Consider the following 26403-nt stretch of genomic DNA (forward strand, 5'->3'; position numbering starts at 1 on the left):
TTTCCTCCTGCCCTAGTTGCACACTCACTACAGGGGGTTAAGCAGTTCTTTGTGTGGGAGCAGGACACTGCCTGTTCAGGTGTAAGTGTCTGTTCCTTCGTCCAGTACTGCCCAGGATGCAGGAGTGGCTCCTCCATATGGGCGGAGGAGCATCACCCCCCCCCCCACCAGCAGCAACCACTGCAAATCCTTTTACATGGAAAAGCAGCGGGACATTGGGGGTGACGAGCTGAGGAGAGTGCACTGTGCACTCCCCTCAGAGTGCATGTGTGTTTGGCCGGTCGTCTCGGGCCAGCCAAAAACACATGCACACAGGGCTCTTTCCAGCCCAGCAACAAGGTTGCTGGGCTGGAGAAAGCCTGCACAGGCTCCCAGTCTGCCTGGGAACGCCCTGGGGGGGCACTACCAGACAATCCTGACACTGCTCTGAGCAGCTTCAGGATTGGCGCAAGGGAGGCTATGAGCCTGTGCCTGCAGCAGCGACGGGAGAGGAGCCTGGCTCGGGAGTAAAGCAGGTACGTTTTTTAAAATTATTATTATTATTTTTTTTTCCACGCCCTCCGCACCTTTCCCCAACCACGCGAGCCGCTACTGCCAGGATGACCCATCAACATGCAGATGGTCACTTAGTCACACCTGCCCTTCCTCTGAGAGAGGCTGCCCAGAGGGAATGAATTTAACCAGCTGTCACCCCACCCCAGATGTATGCTGGAGACAGGCTGCAGGCACACAGGACTAAGAACAGGAAAATGCCAACTTTTCAAAAGTGAAATTTTCAAAATTGTAATAAGAAATCTGAGTTTACCATTAAAGAGAATTTGTCATTGCAATTCCATAGGAACTAAAGATAACATGTCAACTCCTTCTCACTTATGAATTGTAGCTTATTAAATGTAATAGGGAATCCCCATTGTTAACCTATGAGAGGAGTATGCCTCACAGTACTGAAAAATTACTGTGGGAGTTTTTCACTACCAGAATATGTAAAACCTAAGAGTACACATCCTACCTTTCAGTTACATAGCACCCTGCCCTACTGGTTACTAGGGCCTATCTTAGGGGTGACATGTAATAAAAATGGAGTCTAAGGCTTGGCAAGAGGTTGTAAATGCCAATTTGACATGGAAGTGTAAACTGCCCACACCGGCTATGCAATGACAGGCCAGACACATGTTTGAGGGTCAGATGAGTGGGTGGCACAAGTCACACTAGTAGCATTTAATTTACAGGCCCTGGGCACAGACAGTACACTTTACTAGGAAGTTATAAGTACATTAAAAATGCCAACTGTGGCTAGAGCAATCAACCATGTTTATGGGAGAAGCACATGCACCTCAGCACTGGTTTGCAGTGATAAAGTATTCAGAGTCCTAAGACCAACAAAAAGAGTCAGCAAAATATGAGGCAAGCTGGCAAAACGTTTGGTAGAAGACCACCCTAAGTCTGACAGGGTGAAATGTATTTCTTTCTTCTGCTGGTGGGAGCTGCTTCTTCTCCTCCCACTACAAGGATGTGGGACATTGGGACCATGCACAGCAGCTGCCTACAGTCCCACAGCTCCAGTGGTGGTTTGGGGTCCAGTGCCCCAGCCCTGTAATTATGTATGCATTGCTTGACAACCCAATTATTAAAAACCCTGAAACAGCAGGAAACTTGTAGTTGCCATAGGCAATATCCCCCTTGAGTGATACCACTCTCCTCAAGCAGAGGTAAATGAAGCATCTGGGGAAAAACTAAAAGTGGGTTTGTAAATCAAGCCTTTTCCTGCTAAGTTCACAGAGAGTGGATCCTCAGCTTGGGTCACATCAGACTGAATTTGGACCACTAGCTTTAAGGAAAAACCTGAATACTTATCTCTTCAGCAAGTATTACAATGGTAGCAATAGGATCAGGGTCACATGTCCACAAAGAATTGCTATAGTCAGAAAGATTATTGAGTCATTTGTATGTCCATAAATAGCCATTGCCTGTATAGTGACAATTGGTGATACGTGACTGAAACATTCTGCTACTGACAGTGACTGAAGTGATCAGTCATCTGCATTCATGTAGATGGCAACAGGAGCACACACGTTTGCTGTGGCAATAAAAAAATGTTCAAAGGCAATTGTGAAGTTGTCATGTTTTACTTTTATTGAGGGTGGCTTAGTCAACTCACATTTGATTTGTACCAAAAACACCTAAGATGCATTCTGTCACCTGGACCTTTAGAAGATCATTTTGTGGTAATACATGGAAGACAAGGTATATAATGCGAGAACTGGATCAAGCATTTTTTAGGCTGTGGTCCATATAGATTACAATAAACATGTTGAATCTTTCTCATACACAGTTAATACCTTTTGTCGTCAGCTTATCATACACCAAATCTAAACTCCTCTTCATTCATATTGATAACAGAGCTCTACCCTAATTAACAACTGATGGTACTGCCTCAACTACCTTCTGCACACAGAGCTTTTCCTGCCAATCTACTATACAACCTTGCATATGCTTGCTGCTATTCTTGAGTACTACGTCTTACTCATGTTTATTATTTTCACAAAATACTAGTGGTCACTAAAGACTAATTTTACAACTATTTATCACATCATAATTTCACAACCATCCGTCTACCTTCAACCACTACAGCAGTAATTGAATGGACAAATAGTAACTAATCTTGACGGTCTTTTATAACTATATTGCATATTATTTATATACTTTTCAACTATTTAAATCACTTTACATTCGGACTATTGTTGCTTCAAATAAGACTCTCCTCCTACAGGCTTTAAATTTTAATTACATTTCAAACCTCTCATCGCTCTATACTATAAGTAACTCACTCCTACTCTTTCAGCACTGTACATTTTTGTGTTGGTTGCACTTCATGGCTTTATGGTGCTTAGTAAATATCCTAGTGAATATCTTCAATGTTATTTGTCATTCCACTTTTTTGATTGGAATGTTGGATTATTTATATCTCACCTTCTATTGTCACCTGAGGTCCAGGAAGCACTGCACCACTGGTCATTATGTTTCATTATAATTATACTACAACTATTGCCACAATTAGTCACTTAGCTTTTCTTCTTTGGCTAATTATATCAGATTTATGAGATATTTATTGTACCTTATAAAAAAATAAACAAATGGATTTCTGTCTTACTGTATTGGTACCATAAATTGATTCTAAATCTGTTAACATTCATTCACACCCTTAAAAACGTATGTTGACTCTTCTTGATGAAAATGTGATTTGGGTTGATTAAGCCCCTACCAATAAAAGGAAAACATGACAACTTTCCATATGACCTTAAACATTTATTTATTCTACAGTAAGACTTTGTGTGCTTCTGTTGCATGTACACATCTCCTTATCTTTTCAGATTACATCTCTCAAACTAACTGCCTCATTTCCTATCTGCTGCTTTTGCAGCTAAACCATTTGTTATGATTAGTTCTTATCAAAGTGTTCCATTGGCCACAGTGCTAAATTTACAGTATAGAGTTTTCACAAATTAACATATGCCTCCTTTTTATGTCTCATCTACAGACATATAGCTCCCCAGTAAGAGCTCATGTCATCACAAATGCACACACAAAACAGATAACACATCACACAACATGCACATAGACACAGATACAGCTAGGGGCTCTTTGGCAGCCCCCTTATCCTACTAGCATCAGTTGTTTATCTGGTTTTAGGCATTAGCTAACAGGGTTGTTGCTAAGCACTGAAGTCAGCCCATGACATTTCACAGATGTTCACACTTTCTGTTTGTTCTCATGAGTGTTGAAATGTTCATGTCATTCCAGTTCTCACTGCACACATCCATATATTGATAAAAGTTATCCATCCTCCAAGAATTGTGGGAGTATTCAGACATAGACTAATGTTACTTTTCCCAACACTTTAGCATAGGGCACCTGTGGCAGCAGCACGTAGCTGAGCACTGAGAGTTAGCCGGATATATCTGCATTCATGGTTGGCAAAATGTCTGCATGTTTTGCCAAAGAATGACATATTTCTGAATAGCAGAGGAATACTTCATCCTACTTCATTGAAAATCACTTCTCACAAGCAAGCCAGGCTTCACTCACTCCTTAGTTCAGTCACCAGGTGGTACATGAATATTAGATGAGTATTTACATTTTGATACATATTTCCAAATTAATTTAATATTATTATCTATGACTACACTGGGACTGAACCACCATTCCATGTGACCCTTGAATGCAACCTTGTGCTGGATCCAGGAGCCTTAATATTTGGCAAACAAAAAGCACAGTCTAGGGTCAGAGGGTGTCAAACTTTAACTATGAGAGCATCTACTGGCTTCCTGTGGAGTTTTCTATAAGAGGTAGAATGCACACCAATTAAACCTTTCCGGTGGAATCTGCCTTTAAATGGGTCCCTCATGCTTTGAAAATCTATGGAGGACCTTCATGATCTGCGTTTTACCCAGTAGTTGCTTAAACTCTCATTTGTGGGGAAATAGCACTTCCTCCATCAGGGTTTTAAGAAAGGGGGTATGTTGTAAATCCTGGGTCGAGCACACAACAGGTAAGTCTGGTGTACTTCTTTTTGTTTGGAGCAACAAAGGAGAGTGAACGCTCCTAAGCTGGCCATGGTGTAACTGAGAGCCTGAGAGCATTCCCTCATTTAATCAAAGCTCATGGAATCTGATATATGTCAGATTCCATTAATAAAGTCTGCAGGAGGTGCAGAAACACTATAACATATCCCCTTCTGTTCCACATGTTAGAAACAAAAAAAGGTAACTGTGCAATGTTTAGATACAAAAAATATTAACAGAATAAAATATTAAATTACACATGTTGCAAAAGTTTACAATAAAACAATTCACCCTCAATTTCTTATTGACCATAATAAAGCAACAATAATGGTTCTTTGAAAAAGTGAAAGTAGATACTCTGGAGCTATTGAACAAAATCTTTAAAATATTTTGTTGGTCTACGAACTCTTTTACTCCTGTCCAACATGGAGCTCCGAGAATCATTTGACATTCTAGTCTAACCCATAGTTTGGAAATCCTTAGCATTCCTTTCCCCCTCTAGGTAAGCATCCTGCATATACATATAGCCAATGTATCCTTCAACATTTTTCATGGGACACACTCCACCCCTCTAATATACTGCTATCCTGCGACAATTCCATCATTCACCATTCTCTAAAATAATGTAAAACTGGTGCACCTGCTTACTTCTGTATGGATCTCTAAAGTTGGATAGAACTTTCTCCATGCCTTGAACTTTACTCAGTCACAAATTTTAATCACACCATCAGAAGTCTGATCTTCTTTCCCTCCATTCACACTGCACCTCCTTCCACTTGACACCCACTCCTTCATCCAAGAAGGTACCAATTTAATTCCCGAAACTCTCTCTCTCACTAATTCAAACAGGGATTTCTTGATGTCTTCTTGCAGAGTTGTGTGATAGGGCCACAATGTCTTCGCCATGGATCTTTCAACATCCAGTCCACTCACATTTGCCATTTGCATAACCCCTTTGACCAGTCTATTGACCATCTCAACTATGCCATTCCGCGATGCAATGCTGGTGTGCAATGCCACATCTAACAAAATGTTTTTATTCAAATGAAATCAACTGGGTACCTTTATCTTTTATCAGTACCAATGGGCCACCTTCTTCTAAAAATATTTTCCTTAGACTCAAGATGTGAGCCCCCGTCACAATCTCTTTCAAAAACTTTACACATAACCACTTTGAGAAAACATCACTGACCACAACTGCAAAATATTTTCAGTTCGCAATTCTGCAGCTGAACCAATAAAATCCAAACAAACAATGTGCCATGTCTTATTAGGATTCACAATCAGTCCCATGATTGATTTTGCTTAAACCTTCAATCTCTTCTCTCCTTCCTTACAAATGGGACACCTTTCAGTCCATGACACCATTGGAGAGCCATACCTGGCCACCTAAACTGAGCTTTGAGATGTTGCTGGGTCAATCTGTGCCCTAAAGGACCCTCATTGGCCAATGTCATGAGTTTGTTCTTCAGACCTAAAGGTGGTATAAATATGTCACCCCTCATCAATACCTTGTCAACCACATAATAACAACTCATTCACCACTTTGAGATAAGGTTGCACTGACACTGACAGCTCTTTTCAGCTCCCCAAGCACACCATTTGCAAAATGTCTCTAAAAACATCATCCTCATCCATCTCTCGATACTATTCGTTAACAGTAAACACACCTTCCCCTCCCATTACTGCATCTTCAACCAAAGCTACATCACCATAACCTTCACAATTGAAACCAGGGGACAGTCCACAAGTTTCCAGTCCACTGACATTCCGGACAAATAATCAGCTTGAGTGTTTTGCAGACTCTGAACATGGTCCACTGTATATTGATATTCCTGAAGTCTTTCCACCAATCTTGCCAGTCTTGTTGAGCCCTTCCCTGCTGCTCCTTGAAGTACAATTTTGACAAAAGGTTTGAGGTCTGATCTCAATATAAATTGAGTGCTCCACACAAAGGTGTAATACTCCACACCCCAAGCTGCTGCTGGCACCTCTCTCTCTATAACACAGTAATTTATTTTTGAAGAACTGAGAGTCCTAGAAACAAATGCCACCGTCTTTTCACCAATTCCATTATTTTTGAGAGAGAATTGCACCTAAACCAGTGGCATTGGCATCAACCATCACTATGGATTTAAGCTTTATGTCAAAGGTATAAAATACCTGCTCCACAAATTTCAGTTTTTATTAAAATAAAACAATCTTCTTGTTCTTTGTCCCATGTAAAATTTGCTCCATTTCTGAGTAATGATCTTAAACACTTTGGGGGTCATTCTAACCCTGGCGGTCGGTGATAAAGCAGCGGCCAATCCGCCAACAGGCAGGCGGTCCAAAAAGTGCAATTCTGACCCTGGCGGGAACCGCCAACACAGCCCGCCACTTTAACACTCCGACCGCCACGGCGGGACCGACAAACAGCGCGGCGGTCACCGCCAACAGGCAGGCGGCAGACAATGTACCGCCCACCCTATCACAACTCACCAATCCGCCACCTTTTCCGGGGCGGGAGCCCCGCCGATAAAAACATGGCGGAAACAGAGTACGAACGGGAAAACGCTCATCTCCACACACTCCACGAGGAATCTGGACAGCATGGAACCCAAATTAAACATCCTACCAGCTCTTGTCTACCTGCTCATCTACCACGAGTACGAATGCCGGCGCAGACGACAACGGTGAGTACTGCACCTACGACACAGGGGAGGGGGGAGGAGGAAAGGTTACGTGCACACACATACGCGATACACCCACCCCCCCAACCCACCCCCCAATACCTACACACCAATGCAGAGCAACAAGTCAGAGTGACACCCCCCAGCCCCCCTGGAAGAATGCAAAGACATAATTAAAATGAAGTTTCAAATTTATGTATAAAATAGGTTCATTGAAGTCATGGTAAATATGCCATATGAAATATACAAAAGAAATAATGAACATAGTGCAAAGTATAAACATAGTCAATAAGTCCTGCACAGTCCGTTAAATATCCATAGTCTGTGGGCCAATGTGTACAAACACATGGGCAAAGCCCACACAGGAGACCGGATACCATTGGAGAGAACAATGCAGGGGCATCAGATGATAAAACAACAGGCACCTCAGGGGGAAGGGAAAGGGGGGCACCTCAGCCACATGAGTCCATGACGCCAGATCCACGAGGGGCCTCCATGCCCACTGTACCATCCTGGGGAGTGCAAAGCCACAGTCCATCAGATGGATAACCGACTCCACTGGTATTGGAGGAGGCATGGTGCCCAGAGTGCTTCGTGAACACCTGCTCGACACAGAACGGGCACTGTCAATGGACCAGCAGTGCTTGAGACGGCGGTGCCCAGCCGAGCGGTGCTTGAGACGGCGGTGCCCAGCGGAGCGGTGCTTGAGAGGCAGGCCCCAGCGGACCGGTGCTTGAGATGAAGGGCCCAGCGGAGCGGTGCTTGAGATGAAGGCCCCAGCGGAGCGGTGCTTGAGATGAAGGGCCCAGCGGAGCGGTGCTTGAGATGAAGGGCCCAGCGGATCGGGGCTTGAGAGGAAGGCCCCAGCGGAGCGGTGCTTGACAGGAAGGGCCCAGCGGAGCGGTGCTTGAGATGAAGGCCCCAGCGGAGCGGTGCTTGAGATGAAGGCCCCAGCGGAGCGGTGCTTGAGAGGAAGGGCCCAGCGGAGCGGTGCTTGAGAGGAAGGCCCCAGCGGAGCGGTGCTTGAGAGGAAGGGCCCAGCGGAGCGGTGCTTCACAGGAAGGGCCCAGCGGAGCGGTGCTTGAGATGAAGGGCCCAGCGGAGCCGTGCTTGACAGGAAGGGCCCAGCGGAGCGGTGCTCTTCACGGCGGGGCCCTATTCAGCGGTGCCTGCCTTGGCGGGGCCCTGTTCAGCGGTGCTCTTGACGGCGGGGCCCTGTTCAGCGGTGGATGTCTTGGGGGGCCCTGTTCAGCGGTGCCTGTCTTGGCGGGGCCCTGTTCAGCGGTGCCTGTCTTGGCGGGGTCCTGTTCAGCGGTGCTCTTCACGGCGGGGCCCTGTTCAGCGGTGCTCTTCACGGCGGGGCCCTGTTCAGCGGTGCCTGTCTTGGCGGGGCCCTGTTCAGCGGTGCTCTTCACGGCGGGGCCCTGTTCAGCGGTGCCTGTCTTGGCGGGGCCCTGTTCAGCGGTGCTTGTCCTGTCTTTCAAGGGAGCCAGACCTGGCCAAGACTCCCCGCTTAGTCGCCCTCCGACCTTGCGGTAAGCGGGGCCCTCCTATGATGGAGTCTTGGGCCCGTGGGTGTCGTCCGTCACACCCGGTATGGGGCTGGTGGGGCCCTCCTAGTGCGCTCGCCTGCTGCATGTCTTTTCCGCCCTGCTGCCCTTGCCCTCCTTCGCTGCAGCTCTCTGGCCCTTGCCTCCCTTAGATGATGTGGCAGGTGACTGGGCAAGGCCACTCTCCCTGGTGGCAGCCGTCTCAGGCTTTTCGCGCCGGCCCTTAATCTTTCTTGTCCTCTTCCCAGGGGGTGGGCTGGCTGTCCCCTTGCTGCTGGCCGATGTTCCTTCCCTAGGAGCTGGTGGACTCCAATAGCCCTGCACTATGGTGATACTAGATGCAGGGCTGGTGGTGGCTGAGGTGCTCTTTGGACTCTTACCAGATGGAGGGGGTGGGTCAGGTGATGTAAAGAGGTTAATTTTGGAGAGGAAAAGTTTTTTAGGAGCAATGGGAAGGGTAGGTGCAGTGGGTATGGGAGTGGAGGAAGAGGATGTGGTTGTACGAGAGTCAAGTGTGCTGTCTTTGGGTGCAGGTGCTTGGGCTGGAGGCTGTCGTGAGGTGGATGGCTGTTGGGTGGGTGGCTGCCTGCGTTTGTGTGGTTTGGAAGAGGGGGTGACAGACACAGTGGGAGAGGACACAGGGGACGTGTAAATGGCAGTGGGGGTGGTGACTGCACGTGTGCTGACTGTAATGGAGGGTGTGCTGGTGATGGAAGTACTGGCTGATGGTGGTGTGCATGCAGGTGTGAGTGGAGACGTCACAGGGAGGGAGGAGGGAGACGAGGAGGAGGGGGACACAGAGGTGGTAGTGACTGTTGGCATGTCTGCATCTGGATGTTGTTTGTGTGAATGCTTGTGGGATCTGTGGTGCTTATGTCTGGATGAACTGCCCTTGGGTGTTGAGGTGTGTGCAGGCTGGTCTGATGGTGTGGATCGGATAGGCTGAGGAACAGGAGACTGGGACTGGGTGGAGGGAGTTAGAAGAGGGAGGCTGGAGACAGGGACAATGGCTGCCGTCAGTGCTGAGGCCAGAGCGTTGAACGATCGCTGATGGGCAGCCTGACCCGAATGAATGCCCTCCAGGTATGCATTGCTCCGATGCACCTCCCTTTCTACACCCTGGATGGCATTCAAAAGGGTAGACTGCCCAACAATGATGGTCTGGAGGAGGTCAATGACCTCCTCACTGAGGGCAGCAGGGGTAACTGGGGCAGGGCCTGAGGTGCCTGGGGCGAAGGAGATGCCCACCTTCCTGGGTGAGCGGGCACGGATTGAAGGCTGAGGGGCTGCTGGGAGGGCGGGCTGGTGCGCTGGGTGGCGGCTGTACCTGTTGTGGCTGTGGGCATGGATGTTGCCGCCACCGCAAGGGAGCTCCCTTCCGAGGACGTGTCGGTGTCGCTGACGTCTCCACGGGTCCCCGTTGTGGAGCTCCCCTCGCCCTCCGTCTCACTGGTGAACTCGGAGTCGGTTGCATGGCCCTCCGGGGCCATGTGAGATGCAGCTCCCTCGTGCGCCGATGCCACTTCTCCTCCGCCTGATGATGCTAATGCACACATGCACAGGAAGAAAAAGAAAATGGGTGGGGGGGAGAAATGAAGACAGGTTGAGTGCATGCATTGGCAACACCGTTGGCGGAGAGGACAGACACAGAAGCCCCCTGCACTACGCTGCGCAATCGGGGTACACTACTCAGTTCTTGTGACTAGGCCTACAGGTCTATGGACGACAAATGCACACATGGGTGATGCAGGACCATGGATAGCTGTACTTGGCACCCTACAGAGGTGGGGGGCGGGGGCACAGGGCCATGCCTAACGGAGGGGACTAGCCTACAGAAAGCACCCTGGCCTTGAGTTACCCACAGCCCTCCTCCCCAACCCAGACACCTCCACTGCGCGCAAAGATAGCAGAATGTGCTGATACTCACCCCCTTGTGTCTGTTGTGATGTCCTCACGCGCCCATCCAAATCGGGGTAGGCCACCGCCAGGATCCGGGACATCAGGGGGGTCAATTGGCGGCTGGCACCCTTCCTACGTTGGGAGGCCATCCCCAGCAGAGACTCGGCGGTCTTTCTGGTCCCGCGGCGGATGTCCTCATTCCTCTTTCGGCAGTGGGTGCCCCGTCTGTTGTGGACCCCCAGGGCACGGACGTCCTTGGCGATGGCACGCCAAATGTCGATCTTCTGATGGGCGCTGACCTATTTGACATGTACAGGGTGGGAAATATCATCACTTTTCTGCATGGTAGATGTGAGTGGCCCCCCTCCCCAACCTTGCCATGTGGCACATGTTCCCATCTGTCGTGCGTTGCACTCCTCATTCGCTCCCCTCCCCACCATCTTACATACACCCCACTCAACACAGGCATAGCCCATTCAGCGTGCACCCTGTGTACTAACCTGTTGGTCTGGAGGACCGTAGAGTAGCGCATACTGGGGGAGGACCCCATCAACAAGTTTCTCCAATTCTTCGGAAGTGAAGGCAGGGGCCCTTTCCCCAGTCGCAGCAGCCATTGTATCTCCCAGACCGAGGTCACAGCAGCACTTGCAGTATAGGTCCTCTCCTGTGGATGATCAGGTCTCGAGTGATTAATCAGATTGAAAATGGCGGTCACGCCCGCGGCGGTGCGTACCGCGACCGCCGGCGCACATCGTCATTGGCTCATGAAACCCATAGGGTGCAATGTTAACCAATGTGACTTCGCACCGCGGTCTTCGACCGCCTACCGCCACGGTGTGCCACGCCAGCGCATTGACCTCACATCCCACTGTCACACTTCACAGGTCAGGCAGCTGCCATTTCCAGGGCCCACATGGCATAATTTCAACTGCGTCACACAGGCTTAGGCCGTGCATTGCCACTCATACAAGCCTTTCAATGCATTGCGATTCTTTTACTGTGCAAGCTGTGTGAACGAACCTGTGGTTTGCTTGACTTTCTGCTCCATGTTGTCCTTCCTAGGCACCGTCCGCTGGGACTTGCGAGGAGAAGGATAAATCCTCCTGTGTACCGACCGCTGGTGGACCTGTCGACAATGGAAGAACGACATGTTATACTTAGATACAGACTTGACAGAGCCACTATATATGAACTGTGTGCCCAGCTGGAGCCAGACCTGATGTCCCCCATCCGCCAACCCACAGGGATTCCCCCTCTGGTGCAGGTTCTGTCAGTACTCCATTTTTTGGCAAGTGGGTCTTTTCAGACAACAGTGGCCATGTCATCAGGGATGTCTCAGCCTGTGTTTTCTAAGGTTTTGTCCAGAGTGTTGTCTGCCCTGATGAAATACATGCGGAGCTACATTGTTTTCCCTGAGGAGGAGGATTTGGCTACGGTGAAGGGTGATTTCTATGCCTTTGGTCATATCCCCAACATCATTGGTGCCATTGATGGGACCCATGTGGCTTTGGTTCCCCCCAGTGGAAGTGAGCAGGTGTACAGAAACAGAAAAAGTTATCATTCGATGAATGTCCAGGTGGTCTGTTTGGCAGACCAGTACATCTCCCATGTAAATGCCAAGTTCCCTGGGTCAGTGCATGACGCGTATGTTATGAGAAATAGCAGCATCCCTTATATGATGGAACAGCTACAGAGACACCGTGTGTGGTTATTGGGTGACTCTGGTTACCCCGACCTCTCCTGGCTATTGACCCCAGTGAGGAATCCCCAGACCAGGGCAGAGGAACGGTACAATGAGGCCCATGGGCGAACTAGGAGGATCATAGAAAGGACCTTCGGCCTCCTGAAAGCCAGGTTTAGGTGCCTACATATGACTGGTGGATCCCTAATGTACTCACCAAAGAAGGTGTGCCATATCATCGTGGCCTGCTGTATGCTTCACAATCTTGCTTTGCGATGCCAGGTGCCTTTTGTGCAGGAGGATGGTCCAGATGGTGGTGTTGTTGCAGCTGTGGAGCCTGTGGAGAGTGAAGAGGAGGAAGACGACGGGGACGACACGGACAACAGGGATACAGTCATACAACAATACTTTCAGTAGCACACAGGTAAGAAACAGCCACCCCAATTTACATTTACTTAAGGCCTCCTGCGTCTTTACTGTCTGTGTTTCCCCCCAGTTCCTTTTAAGTTAATTGTGACTTTCCCTTCCCTTTTCAGAGCTGTATGACCGACTGCGTGACTACTGCTTTGTTTGCCCATGGACTAAAGCTTATTGACATTGGTATGTTGTCATCACAATGTTACTGAACATAATTGCACCGTTATGTGTAATACATTTGTGAAAAATACAATCCTGTTATTTTAAGTGCAATGAGTGATTTATTTCAAGTGCTACATATAGGTAAATGATTGGGAATCGGGGATGGGTGGGGGTGGAGTAATGTCCATGGCAGAGTCCAATTCTCAGTCGCACAGGTGCATTGTCCATATGCCTGTGGAAGGATGGAGCAGGGGCAATTCAAGGTTGGACAGGGTTACAATGTGGGACAGTGGGATGACATCAGGGGGTATCATATGCTGGCGGGGGTCTTGCAATCCTACTCTGTCTTCTTGTGAGATCTCAGGTTCCGCTTGCGGGGTGGTTCTTCTTCAGCAGGAGGTGGGGTTCTGGTGGACTGTCGTCATGTGGGGGCCTCCTGTCCACTAGCGCCGGTGGATGTTGTAGCCTGTTCCTGGTCCTGGCTAGTGACAGGGGCCCTTTGTGGTGCCACATGGTCCCGCAATGTGGTGACTATCTGGTTAAGGGCCAGGACGATGGTCCCCATTGCGGAACCGATGTTCCTCAGTTCCTCTCTGAACCCCATGTACCGTTCCTCCTGCTGTGCCTGGATCTCCTGGAACCTGGCCAGTACCGTCGCCATCATCTCCTGGGAGTGGTGGTATGCTCCCATGATGGAGGAGAGGGCCTCTTGGAGAGTGGGTTCCCTGGGCCTGTCCCCCCCCTGTCGCACAGCAGCCCTCCCAGTTTCCCTGTGTTCCTGGGCCTCTGTCCCCTGGACGGTGTGCCCACTACCACTGCCCCCAGGTCCCTGTGGTTGTTGGGGTGGTGGGTCAACCTGGGTGCCCTGTAGTGGTGGACACACCGCTGATTGACGTGTCCTGGAGACAGAGGCATGGGCCCGCTGGGTGGGAGCTGTGCTGGTGTTCCCAGAGGGGGTTGGGTCTGGTGTAGCCTGTGGCTGTCTGTGGGGAACCGACTGTCCAGAGGTCCCCGATGGGCCGGGCTGGTCGTCTGGCTCCAGGGAGACAGAGCTGCTGTCATCGCTGGGGGCCTCATCTGGGGGTGAGATGGACATCTCTGGACCCTCCGTGGCGGTGTGGTGGCGTTCGGGTCCTGCAGGGGTATTAAGGTATGGTTATAGCTTCTGTGTGTGGCATTTCGTGTGATGGGTGGGTGTCCGTGTACCCAAGTGCAGGCATTCCCTTGTGGGGGCTTTTGTGAGGGTGGCTTGTGGGGGTGATGTGTGTGTGCAGTGGGCATGCTTTGGTGATGGGTGTCCATGCTTTGTGGTCGCATGCAGGGCTTGGTGTTTGGATGGGTGGGTTGCGATGGTGAGCCTTTTGCAAGGAGTTGGTGTGATGGGGGTGGGGGTGTGGGTATGTGCTGGCATGCAGGTGGGGTGGGGGTGGGAAGTAGTAGTTAAGATTTGACTTACCAGAGTCCATTCCTCCAGATACTCCTGCGAGGCCCTCAGGATGCAGGATGTGCAAGACTTCCTCCTCCCATGCTGTAAATTCTGGGGGAGTAGGTGGGGGTCCGCCGCCAGTCTTCTGCACCGCAATGTTGTGCCTTGATACCATGGAACGCACCTTCCCCCGTAGGTCGTTCCATCGCTTCCTGATGTCATCCCGATTGCGTGGATGCTGTCCCACCGCGTTGACCCTGTCCACTATCCTTTGCCAGAGCTCCATCTTCCTAGCTATTGTGGTGTGCTGCACCTGTGCCCGAATAGCTGGGGCTCTACACTGACTATTTCCTCCACCATGACCCTGAGTTCTGCGTCAGAGAACCTGGGGTGTCTTTGGGGTGCCATGGGGTGGTGTGGATGTGGTGAGGGGTGGTGTATGTGTTGTGGAGTGTAATGTGTGTGGTGGTGTATGGTGTTTTGTGCGTGGTAATTGTGTGGGTGATGTTGTGATTTGCCTCGGTGTGATGGTCTACTCTAAGCAGTGCTGTCTCTCTCTGTCCTTGATTCGCTATTGTTGTCGTAGGGGTTTGTGGGTGATGTGGGTGTGTGTTTTATTCTGTATTGGGTGTGTGGGAGTGGTGTGTATATGTATCTCAGGTGTGTGTGTTTCAAATTGACCAATGTGGGGATGTTTTGTAAAGGTGTGTGTATTTCAACCGCGGCGGTGTGTACCGCCAATAGAATACCGCGGTTGAAAGACCGCCACGTGGATTCGTGGGTCGTAATGGCATGGGCGTATTTCTGTTGGCGTGACGGTGGAGGTTTGGTCATCGCCATTTTTTCGCTGACCTTTGGTGTGGCGGACTTTTGTGGATGTCGGGTTTTTGGAGGTTTTCAAGTTGCGGGTCAGAATGACAGTGGCGGTTTACCGCGGCCGCGGCGGTGTTATGGCGGGTTTCTGACCGGCGGTAAGCGCCTTTTACCGCCGAGGTCAGAATTACCCCCTTTGTCTGCAAACTGGGCATAGTATTCAATTAAAGCTATAAACAATCTAATTTGTTCTTTATCTATGGGGGGAGATGCAAATTCAGTCACCTTTAGTATGTTTATTTTCAGTTTGATCAACTTCTGCAAGTATGTGCAAAGCTTGTTTCAATATAACATTAGGCTCTTTGACAGTTTTACCAAAAATCACAATGTCATCTTGAAAGTACACTATCTTATCCAAACCTTTGACAATCTCAGTGACCATGCATTGACATAAACTGGCATGCAAGAAAACTGAATGGATACCTTTGGTGGTGTTAAAGGCTGTTAACAGTTTGAATTCCTGGTGGGGTTTTATCTGGTGGTACGCACTCTTCAAGTCTAGCTTGGAAAAGTACCTACATTCTTTAACAGCAGAATAAGTTCTCTATTATTGGGTAAGTGAAAAGTGTCAACTATCACACTTTGATTAAGAGATCTGAAATGTACACAAAATCTCAACCTCCAATCAGATTTTTTAGTAGTCAAAAGAGGTGACACTCAATTTGACTCCACAGGTTCTATGACCCCTTCCCGTAACATTTGCTGGATCAATTTCCTAACTTCATTTCGAATTACAATAGGTACTCTCCTAAGTCTATATTCCACTGGTAAAGCACCTTTTTTTCAACTCAATTTTGTGAACGGAACCCTTGAGGTAACCAAGTTTGCCCTCTAAAACATGTTGCACACTATTCCAAATCTGATACAGATTCTTCCTCAACCACCATAACCTGGGTCATAGCTCTAGCATTAATTATTACATGAAGGTCGTACTGGTGCAACCACCCTAAAATTGGGGGTCTCTGCTCACCCAGATATTCTTTGCCCTGAATGACTCTTTTTGCAAAAGCTATGTGTGAATGACCAAATATATCTATTGATTCACCTTAGTATGCCCCTGGGGAAATATCTTTAATTACCCCCCATTACACTCATGCTCAAACAGAAATTTTGGAATAATAGTATACATTGACTCTATATCCACCATAAGCTGGATAAGTCATTAATTTATTTTGAAAGTAGCTTTAGGCTGGGTTTTCTTCTTGTCTTCCTCTACCACGCTACCCTCACAATCAACACTCAGGGCCTCATTAAGAGTTTGGGGGCCGGCCTCCTCTTTAGGACGGAAGACCGTCAGTCCGGTGTTCCACCCGCTGGCCCTATTAAGAGTTTTCTGCTGGGCCACTGGGCGGAAACAGTATTTTCCGCTGCACCAGTGGGCAGATTACGCTCGATTACGAGCTGGCGGCAATGTTGTGGTGCTTTGGGTATGACAGCCCCTGTCACACTTTCCATTGCTTGCTTTACAGGGAGTGAAAAGTGCAACAGGGATGTCCATGGGGGCCCCTGCACTGCCGATGCCAAGTGCATGGGCAGTGCAGGGGCCCCCATGTGCCCTCAGCATCTCGCTCTGCCAGCCTAGCTGAAACGGCTAGCGGACACGGGTGTCGTAATCCCCAGGGCAGCGCTGCAGGCGTATTAAGACTGCCGCCACTGCCAGGCTTTTGACAGGCGGCAACCTGGCAGTCCCGCAGTAGGAGCATGGTGCTTTCCCCATGGTCAAAATGTGGAGGCGGACCGCTGCATTGACAGCGTCCGGCCGCAACAGCGGCCCTGGCAGTCTCATGACCACCAGGGTCATAATTAGGGCCTCAGTATTCTTTCATGAAACTCAGCCTCCATATTGGTGACGTCTCAAACAGCAGCTACTTTACTACACCCCTTGAATTTGCACACCCCTGCAAAATGGCCAATGTGGGCACACTTCCTGCACTCTTTGTTATTGCCATAACAAAATATCAGGTAAACCATTTGACTCAAACTCTCACACCAGTTACAAGTTTTAAGTGTTTGTTTAGACTGTACACAGTTTTTCTAGATTTAACAGAATATTTCAATGCATCCACAGTCTCTGACTTTGACCTCCCCCACTTCAGGTGCTTCATGATCATGATTTTTCTTTTTCAACACACACATACACAAATCAGACTGTAAAACAACTTTGGGTAAATCAATCACATCCTTCAAGTTGGGGCTCTTAGCCGCTCACCGGGATCTTTTTACTTTTGCACTGGACTGTTAGTTGGTCATGGAACAGTTCATCAGTCATATCTCCAAATTGACATTTGGTTGATAATTCTCTCAGCTTAGCAACAAACTCATCATTTGACTCTTCTGCTCTTTAATGCTGGGCATAAAACTTACATCTTGTCATGACCAAATGCTCCTCTATTGCCTATCTGATTTCCAATCTGTGTCTAGACTTCTTATATACTTCTTAACATCATGTATTGGTTGAGCATTCGGTTCAAGTGCTTGAGGCAAATATCTATATCCATGCTGACCTTCTTTACCAACAGTGCTTAAAAATAAAGCTATCTTCTGTACAGGGTGGAACTCCTGGCAGTCAAAGGCCTCTAGATAATTTTCAAACATTAAAATCCAATTCTCCAATGGGATTAAAGGGTCACCCACCCGAGCTAAAAAAACAAGGTGATGAAATCACTGATACGCAAGACGACGCCATGGTTTTTACAATAGGAGCTATTTCACACTGTGTATTAAAGAGGTGTTTTTCACACTTTATAATAACTGGTACCAAGAAAGAAAACAAATGAAACAAAAAGAAAAAAAAATTGTAAAAAACTCTCAATCTCAGTCTATAGTGAAGGTGTGCATATCACCATTGTGTACGCCAAGTTGATTGTGACGCAGATGGTGTTAATGCAGCTACCAATGAAGTATGTTAAAAGCCAATGTCAGATTATGCACTGACTCAAGGTGTGCACATTTTCAAAGGTGTGCACATCACCGTTATTTTGTGTTAACACTGTATCTCCGTTGTACAATGCACTTCTTTCAATATTTGGTGAGCATATCACCGCTGTACACTAGACTCTAAATAATATTTGGTGAGTATATCACCATTGCCAAAAATGGGTGCTATGTGCCAGGAAACCAATATTACTGTCTACATATAATTGCTGCTATTCGTGGAAATGAGTTTGCAACTTTCCTGGTGTGGGCATCACCATTCCACAAAGTGAGTTGACAAATTCAACAGTATTCTGAACATTGTCACAATTACTGGGCCTAAAACGTGGGGTGCCAAAACCAAGTGGCCATTGTTCGTGCTGATGTGCTTGCATCACACATCTCCCAGATTGCACTGCACAGGCCCAGTGGGCTTAACAGGAGGCCAATTCTTAGTATGCCGCTTCAGCTGTGCTCTCACCATTCAACTTCCCAATACTTGCAGTAACCTCCAACAGCGGATAGTTATTCTCGCTGCATGCTGTTCTTTGCCATTCTGTGGCTCTGGGAGCTTCCATGACTACTACAGTTTCCACAGCTCTGCAGGTCCTGTTCACTCTCTTCACACAGTTGCTCCAGTAGTGATGTAGATCTCCTCCCCATCTCCCTGGCCAGATTGTAACCAAATATTGTTGTAAATCTTGGGTCGGCCACACAACAGGTAAGTTTGGTATTCTTCATTTATTGCGGAGCAACAAAGGAGATCGAATGCTCCCAAGTTGACCAGGCTGTAATTGATCACCCAAGAACATACTGTCTTTTAAACAAAGCACATGGAATCTGACAGATGTCAGAATCCATTACTAAAGTCTGCAGGAGGTGCAGGGACATTATAACAGGGTACCTTTGGGTTGGCACATTGGATATGTGCTGGCCATCTGAAACAACTTTGCACATCTTTTCCTTTGCCTTCAATAGGTAGTGCATATCTCCCAAGGTTGCTGACTGTAATAGTGAAACAGATCATCATAATTAACAACATCTCCTTAAACTGGCTAGAAACATCAACATTTATCTGCCAATTAATATTTAAAATCATAATGTGTCACTCTTAAATACATGATCTCAGAGCTGTTTTTGCAATAATTATTTGTTTTCTCAGGGGTATATTTGTGGAGTGAAAGGGTTTGTTTAAATTGGTGCATTATATACCAAAGCATTACCTGATATGATAAATATGTTTCAGTGTTATTACTTTCCAAGTCTTGACCAAAGAACTGCATCCATATTGGGGAAAATATAAAATATTCTTAACTTGTACAAATAAATATAATTGTGTGGCCCATTCAAGTAATTTGAACAAAACATAAGGAAGGGAGACTGGAAAAAGTGCCAATTGTAATGTACATGAAAGAACATTTTGAAAAACATCACATTGACAACTCTTTTGTTTGTACTGTGAAATAATGGGGTTATTATTTGTTTACTTTTTTTCAGGAAATATACATTTCCATTTAGCTTGGCTGATGCTGCAATGAATTGATTCCTTCTTTAATATTTGTATTGCTTTGATAAATAAATAATATCCATTAACCATCAGCTCACAAATGCTCAGTATTTTTGTATATAGCTCACATATCATGTATGACTACTAAACGTAGTTAACAAGCAGCACAAAATGGAAAAAAATACTCCTGAGCATTCTTTTTTTAAGGTAAATCAGCTTTATTAAAATCAAAATACATATGGGTTACATGCTAACAATACAAGATATCTGTCACAATGATAATGATATCATTTTAAAAGGAATTGTAAAAGCTGTTTAATATTTTAAAAGTATAAAATGGGGAAGAAACAATGAAATGGAACAAGACCATTTAGAATGCGAAAGATACATTGGATCTTCAACAGCTAAATAAAAGAAAAAAGTAATATTCAAAAAAGCATAAATGTAAGCTAATTTAAAATTCACTCAAGAACAGAGAAAATAAAGAATTCATGGTGGCTTAAAATTCTCAGATAATGTACAATTAGTAGAATTACAAGCAACAGCATTAAGATAATCAGTCAAAGGTAACCAGTACAAATCTCTATTTATGGAAGGGCAGCATAAAGAGGTAAAAGCAATATCTAGTCTATGGTAGTGACAAACATTATTCCACCAAGCCTTATAGGAAATGTTGGATGAATTTTTCCAATTGAGAGTAATTTGTTGAAAGGCTAAAGCTAACATGAGATCCAACAATTTTAAATTATCATCATCTGAAACAATGTCAGCAGAGAGACTACCTAAAAAAAGCACCAACAGAGATAATTGGGTTCTCAAATGAAAAATGCAGGTAAGCTGACACCAAACATTTCTCCAAAAAGAGACAGTAGGAGGACATTCAAAAAGGATATGCATAAGATCTCCCTTTGGGCTATCGCAGGACCAGCAATTTGAAGTGAAGGATACAGAAAATGTTGCTATAGTAGAAGAGGTAAAATAAAGTCTGTGATAAAGAAAGAAAAGTGACTGTGTGGTAGAAGCTGATCTAGATATTTTATAAGATCGATGCCAGACCTTATTCCAAAAGGAAACAGTCCAGGTACATCCCAAATCCAATTCCCATTGAGATTACATTTTAGATTTAGGACGCGTCAAAACAGGAGACTGAAAAAGTTTATAGATATTTGATGCCTTAGGATGTGAGATAAGAAAGGAGGACAAAGAAAAGGGTAATTCCGAAGAAGAAGAAGGGGAAGGCAAGGAAAAAAGTACACCAAGCCAACGACTTCCCTATAAGTTGGCAGTTGTTGTACTGTTTTTGTTGGAAGGTTCTTGCATTATTTATCGTCTCAAGTATAAAAAAATCTTTCAATTTCTGCTTCACCTGGTTGCTCCGCTCTTTTAGATTAATTTCTCCCCTTGTCCTGGCTAATGCCTCTTGCGCCTTGTCAAGCTTTGTCTGTAACTCAGCAATTTGAGCTTTCTGGAGCTAAACTATTGAATGGCCTGAAAAAGCATTGGCCCTAATATCTGTGCCTAACCCAACTCAAAAAACTTGAAATCAGAAAAAGCCTATTCAAGATGCTGTATTGAACCAACTGGAAAAACAAGTTGCTCTGGATGATCCGTGAACCATGGGTCAATCAGTTTTAACTGATGCTTTACAGAACCAGGAACAGAGATAGTTTTTTTACTTTAATTGTTTTTTTGCTCAATTAGAGGTATCTCTTTTAAGATCCTGAATGTAATTTAAATCACCCATGTAGGAGGCTGGCCTGGCTTGTAGTGGGTACCAGAGGTACTTACACCCTGTCCAAGGTCCAGTTATCCCTTATTAGTGTAGAAGAGGTGTTTCTAGCAGCTTAGGCTGACAGAAGGTAGCTATGGCAAAGCAGCTTAGGCTGAACTAGGAGACATGTAAAGCTCCTACTATACCACTGGTGTCATATGCACAATATCATAAGAAAACACAATACACAGATATACTAAAAATAAAGGTACTTTATTTTTATGAAAATATGCCAAAAGTATCTCAGTGAGTACCCTCAGTATGAGGATGAGAAATATACACAGGATATATGTACACAAACCAAAATTATGCAGGTTATTGCAAGAAAAGTAATGCAAGCAGTGTAAAGTTACAATAGATTGCAATAGGAGCACATAGGTATGGGGCAACACAAACCATATACTCCAAAAGTGGAATGTGAACCACGAATGGACCCCAAACCTATGTGAGCTTATAGAGGGTCACTGGTACTGTAAGAAAATAGTGAGGGTTAGAAAAATAGCCCACCCCAAGACCCTGAAAGGTAGGTGTAAAGTGCACCTACAACCCCCAGAGAGCACAGAAGTCTTTATAGGGGGATTCTGCAAGGAAAACAAACACCAGCAATGCAACAGCAGTGGATGCCCAGACCTGAGTACCTGTAAGACAAGGGGACCAAGTCCAAGAGTCGCGACAGTGTCGAGAGTGGGCAGGAGCCCAGGAAATGCCAGCTGAGGGTGCAAGGAAGCTGCCACCAGATGGAAGAAGCCTGGTGTTTTGCAAGAACGAAGAGGACTAGGAACTTCCCCTTTGGAGGATGGATGTCCCACGACGTGAAGAAGCGCGCAGAGGTGTTCCCACGCAGAAAGACTGCAAACAAGCCTTGCTAGCTGCAAGGGTCGCAGTTACGGTTTTTGGATGCTGCTGTGGCCCAGGAGGGACCAGGATGTCGCCACTTGGATGAGAAGACAGAGGGGGCGTCCAGCAAGTAAGGGAGCCCTCACAGAAGCAGGCAGCACCCGCTGAAGTACCTGAACAGGCACTTAGAAGAAAAGTGAACCGGAGTCCACCCAAAGTCACAAAAGGAAGTCCCACGACGCCGGAGGACAACTCAGAAGGTTGTGCACTGCAGGTTAGAGTGTTGGGGACCCAGGCTTGGCTGTGCACAAAGGAAATCCTGGAAGAGTGCAGCTACAAATCACGCAGTACCCAGCAATGCAGTCTAGCGTGGGGAGGCAAGGACTTACCTCCAACAAACTTGGACTGAAGAGTCACTGGACTGTGGGAGTCACTTGGACAGAGTTGCTGAGTTCCAGGGATCACACTCGCCGTGCTGAGAGGGGACCCAGAGGACCGGTGATGCAGTCTTTTGTTGCCTGCGGTTGCAGGGGGAAGATTCCGTCGACCCACTGGAGATTTCTTCAGAGCTCCTGGTGCAAGAAGGAGGCAGGTTACCCCCAGAGCATGCACCACCTGGAAACAGTCGAGAAAGCCGGCAGGATGAAGCGATACAAGGTTGCTAGCTGTCATCTTGCTACTTTGTTGTGGTTTTTCAGGCGTCCTGAGCAGTCAGCGGTCGATCCTTTGGCAGAAGGTGAAGAGGGAGATGCAGAGGCACTCTGGTGAGCTCTTGCATTCGTTATCTGAAGAATTCCCCAAAGCAGAGACCCTAAATAGCCAGAAAAGGAGGTTTGGCTACCAAGTTAGGAGGATTGGCTACCAAGAGAGGTAAGAGCCTATCAGAAGGAGCCTCTAACGTCACCTGCTGGCACTGGCCACTCAGAGCAGTTCAGTGTGCCAGCAACATCTCTGAATCCAAGATGGCAGAGGTCAGGGGCACACTGGAGGAGCTCTGGGCACCTCCCCTGGGAGGTGCAGGTCAGAGGAGTGGTCACTCCCCTTTCCTTTGTCCAGTTTTGCACCAGAGCAGGGCTGGGGGATCCCTGAACCGGTGTAGACTGGCTTATGCAGAGATGGGCAGCATCTGTTCCCATCAAAACATTTCCAGAGGCTGGGGGAGGCTACTCCTCCCCAGCCTTCACACCTATTTCCAAAGGGAGAGGGTGTTACACCCTCTCTCAGAGGAAATCCTTTGTTCTGCCTTCCTGGGCAAGGGCTGCCTGGACCCCAGGAGGGCAGAAACCTGTCTGAGGGGTTGGCAGCAGCAGCAGCTGCAGTGGAGACCCCGGAAAGGCAGTTTGGCAGTACCCGGGTTCTGTGCTAGAGACCTGGGGGATCATGAAATTGTATTCCATGATCTTAGACATGTTACATGGCCATGTTTGGAGTTACCATTGTGATGCTGTACATAGGTAGTGACCTATGTACAGGGCACGCGTGTAATGGTGTCCCTGCGCTCACAAAGTCTGGGGAATTTGCCCTGAACGATGTGGGGGCACCTTGGCTAGTGCCAGGGTGCCCACACACTAAGTAACTTTGCACCCAACCTTCACCAGGTGAAGGTTAGACATATAGGTGACTTATAAGTTACTTAATTGCAGTGGTAAATGGCTGTGAAATAACGTGGACGTTATTTCACTCAGGCTGCACTGGCAGGCCTGTGTAAGAATTGTCAGATCTCCCTATGGGTGGCAAAATAAATGCTGCAGCCCATAGGGATCTCCTGGAACCACAATACCCTGGGTACCTCAGTACCATATACTAGGGAATTATATGGGTGTACCAGTATGCCAATTTGAATTGGTGAAATTAGTCACTAGCCTGTTAGTGACACATTTGGAAAGCAGAGAGAGCATAACCACTGAGGTTCTGGTTAGCAGAGCCTCAGTGAGACAGTTAGGCATCACACAGGAAACACATACAGGGCACATACTTATGAGCACTGGGGCCCTGCCTGGCAGGGTCCCAGTGACACATAGACTAAAACAACATATATACAGTGAAATATGGGGGTAACATGCCAGGCAAGATGGTACTGTCCTACAACCCGCCATTTCAAGGGTCACTCTGGCATGATCACTGCAGAAAACAATTTTTGTTAAGGGGGTGGCTTCATCTTGTACCGGGCCATAATAATTAACAAAATTCAGAAAGACTAATTGCATCCAGACTTTCAACCAAATCCATCTTCCCCTCTTAACCCTTATTACGTCTCTCACCTCCCTGTCCACTGACTGAGAAAGGAATATTGCCATGCCCTGAATAGCCAAACCTGCTAAAGCAAAAAAGACATAAGAATATTTCTTGGTGATATATATTTTCGGATTCTTACTTAAGGTGAGTGTCTTGTAAATAGATGGCCTCTGGATTAAAAGAAGATAACCAATTCATTGTAGCTCTATATTTCTGTTTGTTTAAAATGCTGTTTACATTACATGAAATGAAATCGTGCCAATCCTACCCATTCAGCTTAACCAATGTTTGCCATACCATACTCCCTCCCAATAAACACTACACTGGTTAGCCTCACCAGTCACATTGCTCTTTAGGTTTTGCCAACTTGAAAGAAAAAAGCTCTTCTGATCATAAATCTGCTTATATTTTACTATAATCCATCCCATGTGCACCACCCTCATCCCCTCAATCACACCACTCACCCCCAGTGCCTGCCTACCATTAGTGATGGAATTGCCCACACTACCCCTCACCTATCTCTACCTAGTGCAGGAGCCCTGTTATAGCACCAGAGCCCTGTTATAGCACCAAGACACACTTCCCTGGGAGAGAAGAAAAAAACCTCTCCCGCCCCCTGCTAATGCATCTATTGCACCACACATATTTAAATTTGGATGATGAGAGAAAGAAAAGCTAAAAAAAAACATTTCCATCAAGTCTTTGAAAGCATAAGACATTGAAAATCAGATCATCATCCAGCCCGTACCATCTTCGTAGTCCTAATACCTCTATATTAATATCCATCACTCTACTTTTTTCCCTTTTTGTCTCTGGTCATTCGGCCTGCACCTTCTTCAGTAGATCCTAGGCCTCTTCAAGCAATGTACACAGAAAGACTTGGCCCTTAAATAACACCATTAACTTTTGACTGTTGGACTGTGGAAGCCTGGGCCCAATCTGTCCTAAACTGCCCCACCATTCAACTGAAGTCCCTCCTTCTGTGGACCGATGTGACTGACATATCTGAGAAAAGTCTCATCTGGACGCTAAAGCATTCCCCTTTTAATTGCATGACCTGTTGTCTTTGCTAAAGCCTGTTAAAACAGGCTTCCCCTTTCAGGCAGTTTTATTCTTCAGGTCTATCTGTGTACCTGTACAGAAATAAGAAATGTCAAATCATGTAAGCCCATGTATCCATGTATAAGCCAGGATGAAGTCCCAGCAATGGCCAGGAACAAAGCAAAGGTCAAAACCCGGTAATAAAAAGTTTTCAAGTATGATTTAATCTTCTCATGGCAAGCACTCAAACCTGCTTTAAAACGTAATCTCTAAAACAGCAGTGCGGTCAACTAACAATGAATTTCCAAGGTCAGGATGTTCACGAAATTCTCTATCAAAAATACTGAGGAGAGAAGCCTGCGATTTTATGAAGGTAATAATGAAGATTCTTATTTCGGCAACTGAACCATCTTCAGTAGACAGTTTAAATTGTTCTTGCATGGCACTTCCATTTGTGACACATGCCTACCCTGCCCAAAGGTAAATACTGTATTTCTAAGTGAGCAGATGATCTTGCAATATAAGAGTTATTTTGCCAATGCTGTGGCGATCATATCTGAAATACTGTACACCTTTTAATGTAACAACTGAAAGGTTTTACTGATTTGTCGTTTCTCAATATACTAGCCACTAACACAATATGTATTATTTATGTGTTCATATACTTGGCTATTTTATTTCTTGTGTCAACATGTCACCATGTAGTCATTTAGTGTACCATTCATACAGCTGAATAATGTGATGGAAGATACGGTTGTATGTCATTATCCTACATGGGAGGGTAGTACCAAAAGTTAGGAGGATAAGCAGATGTTATGTTGGTATTCAAGAGAGGGCAGCAAAACTTGGTGGTGTGA

General features: G+C 46.5%; 1 protein-coding gene across 7 annotated transcripts in view; it reads right to left on the minus strand.

Annotated features, from left to right (window-relative positions):
* LOC138300428 (heparan sulfate glucosamine 3-O-sulfotransferase 1-like) overlaps window positions 1–26403 on the minus strand; it is a 734894-nt gene that overhangs the window by 197353 nt on the left and 511138 nt on the right. For 4 of the 7 annotated variants that reach the window (XR_011204937.1, XR_011204935.1, XR_011204936.1 and 1 more), the window contains one exon: window positions 19060–19160. The exons of 2 other annotated variants lie outside the window; for them this stretch is intronic. The gene's annotated coding sequence lies outside the window, so the exon portion shown is untranslated. Of the gene's footprint in view, window positions 1–19059; window positions 19161–26403 lie in introns of those variants that run through there. One more of the 7 variants, XM_069239779.1, reaches the window with a different exon arrangement.

This window comes from Pleurodeles waltl, chromosome 6, assembly GCF_031143425.1.
Source record: "Pleurodeles waltl isolate 20211129_DDA chromosome 6, aPleWal1.hap1.20221129, whole genome shotgun sequence".
NCBI lineage: Eukaryota > Metazoa > Chordata > Amphibia > Caudata > Salamandridae > Pleurodeles > Pleurodeles waltl.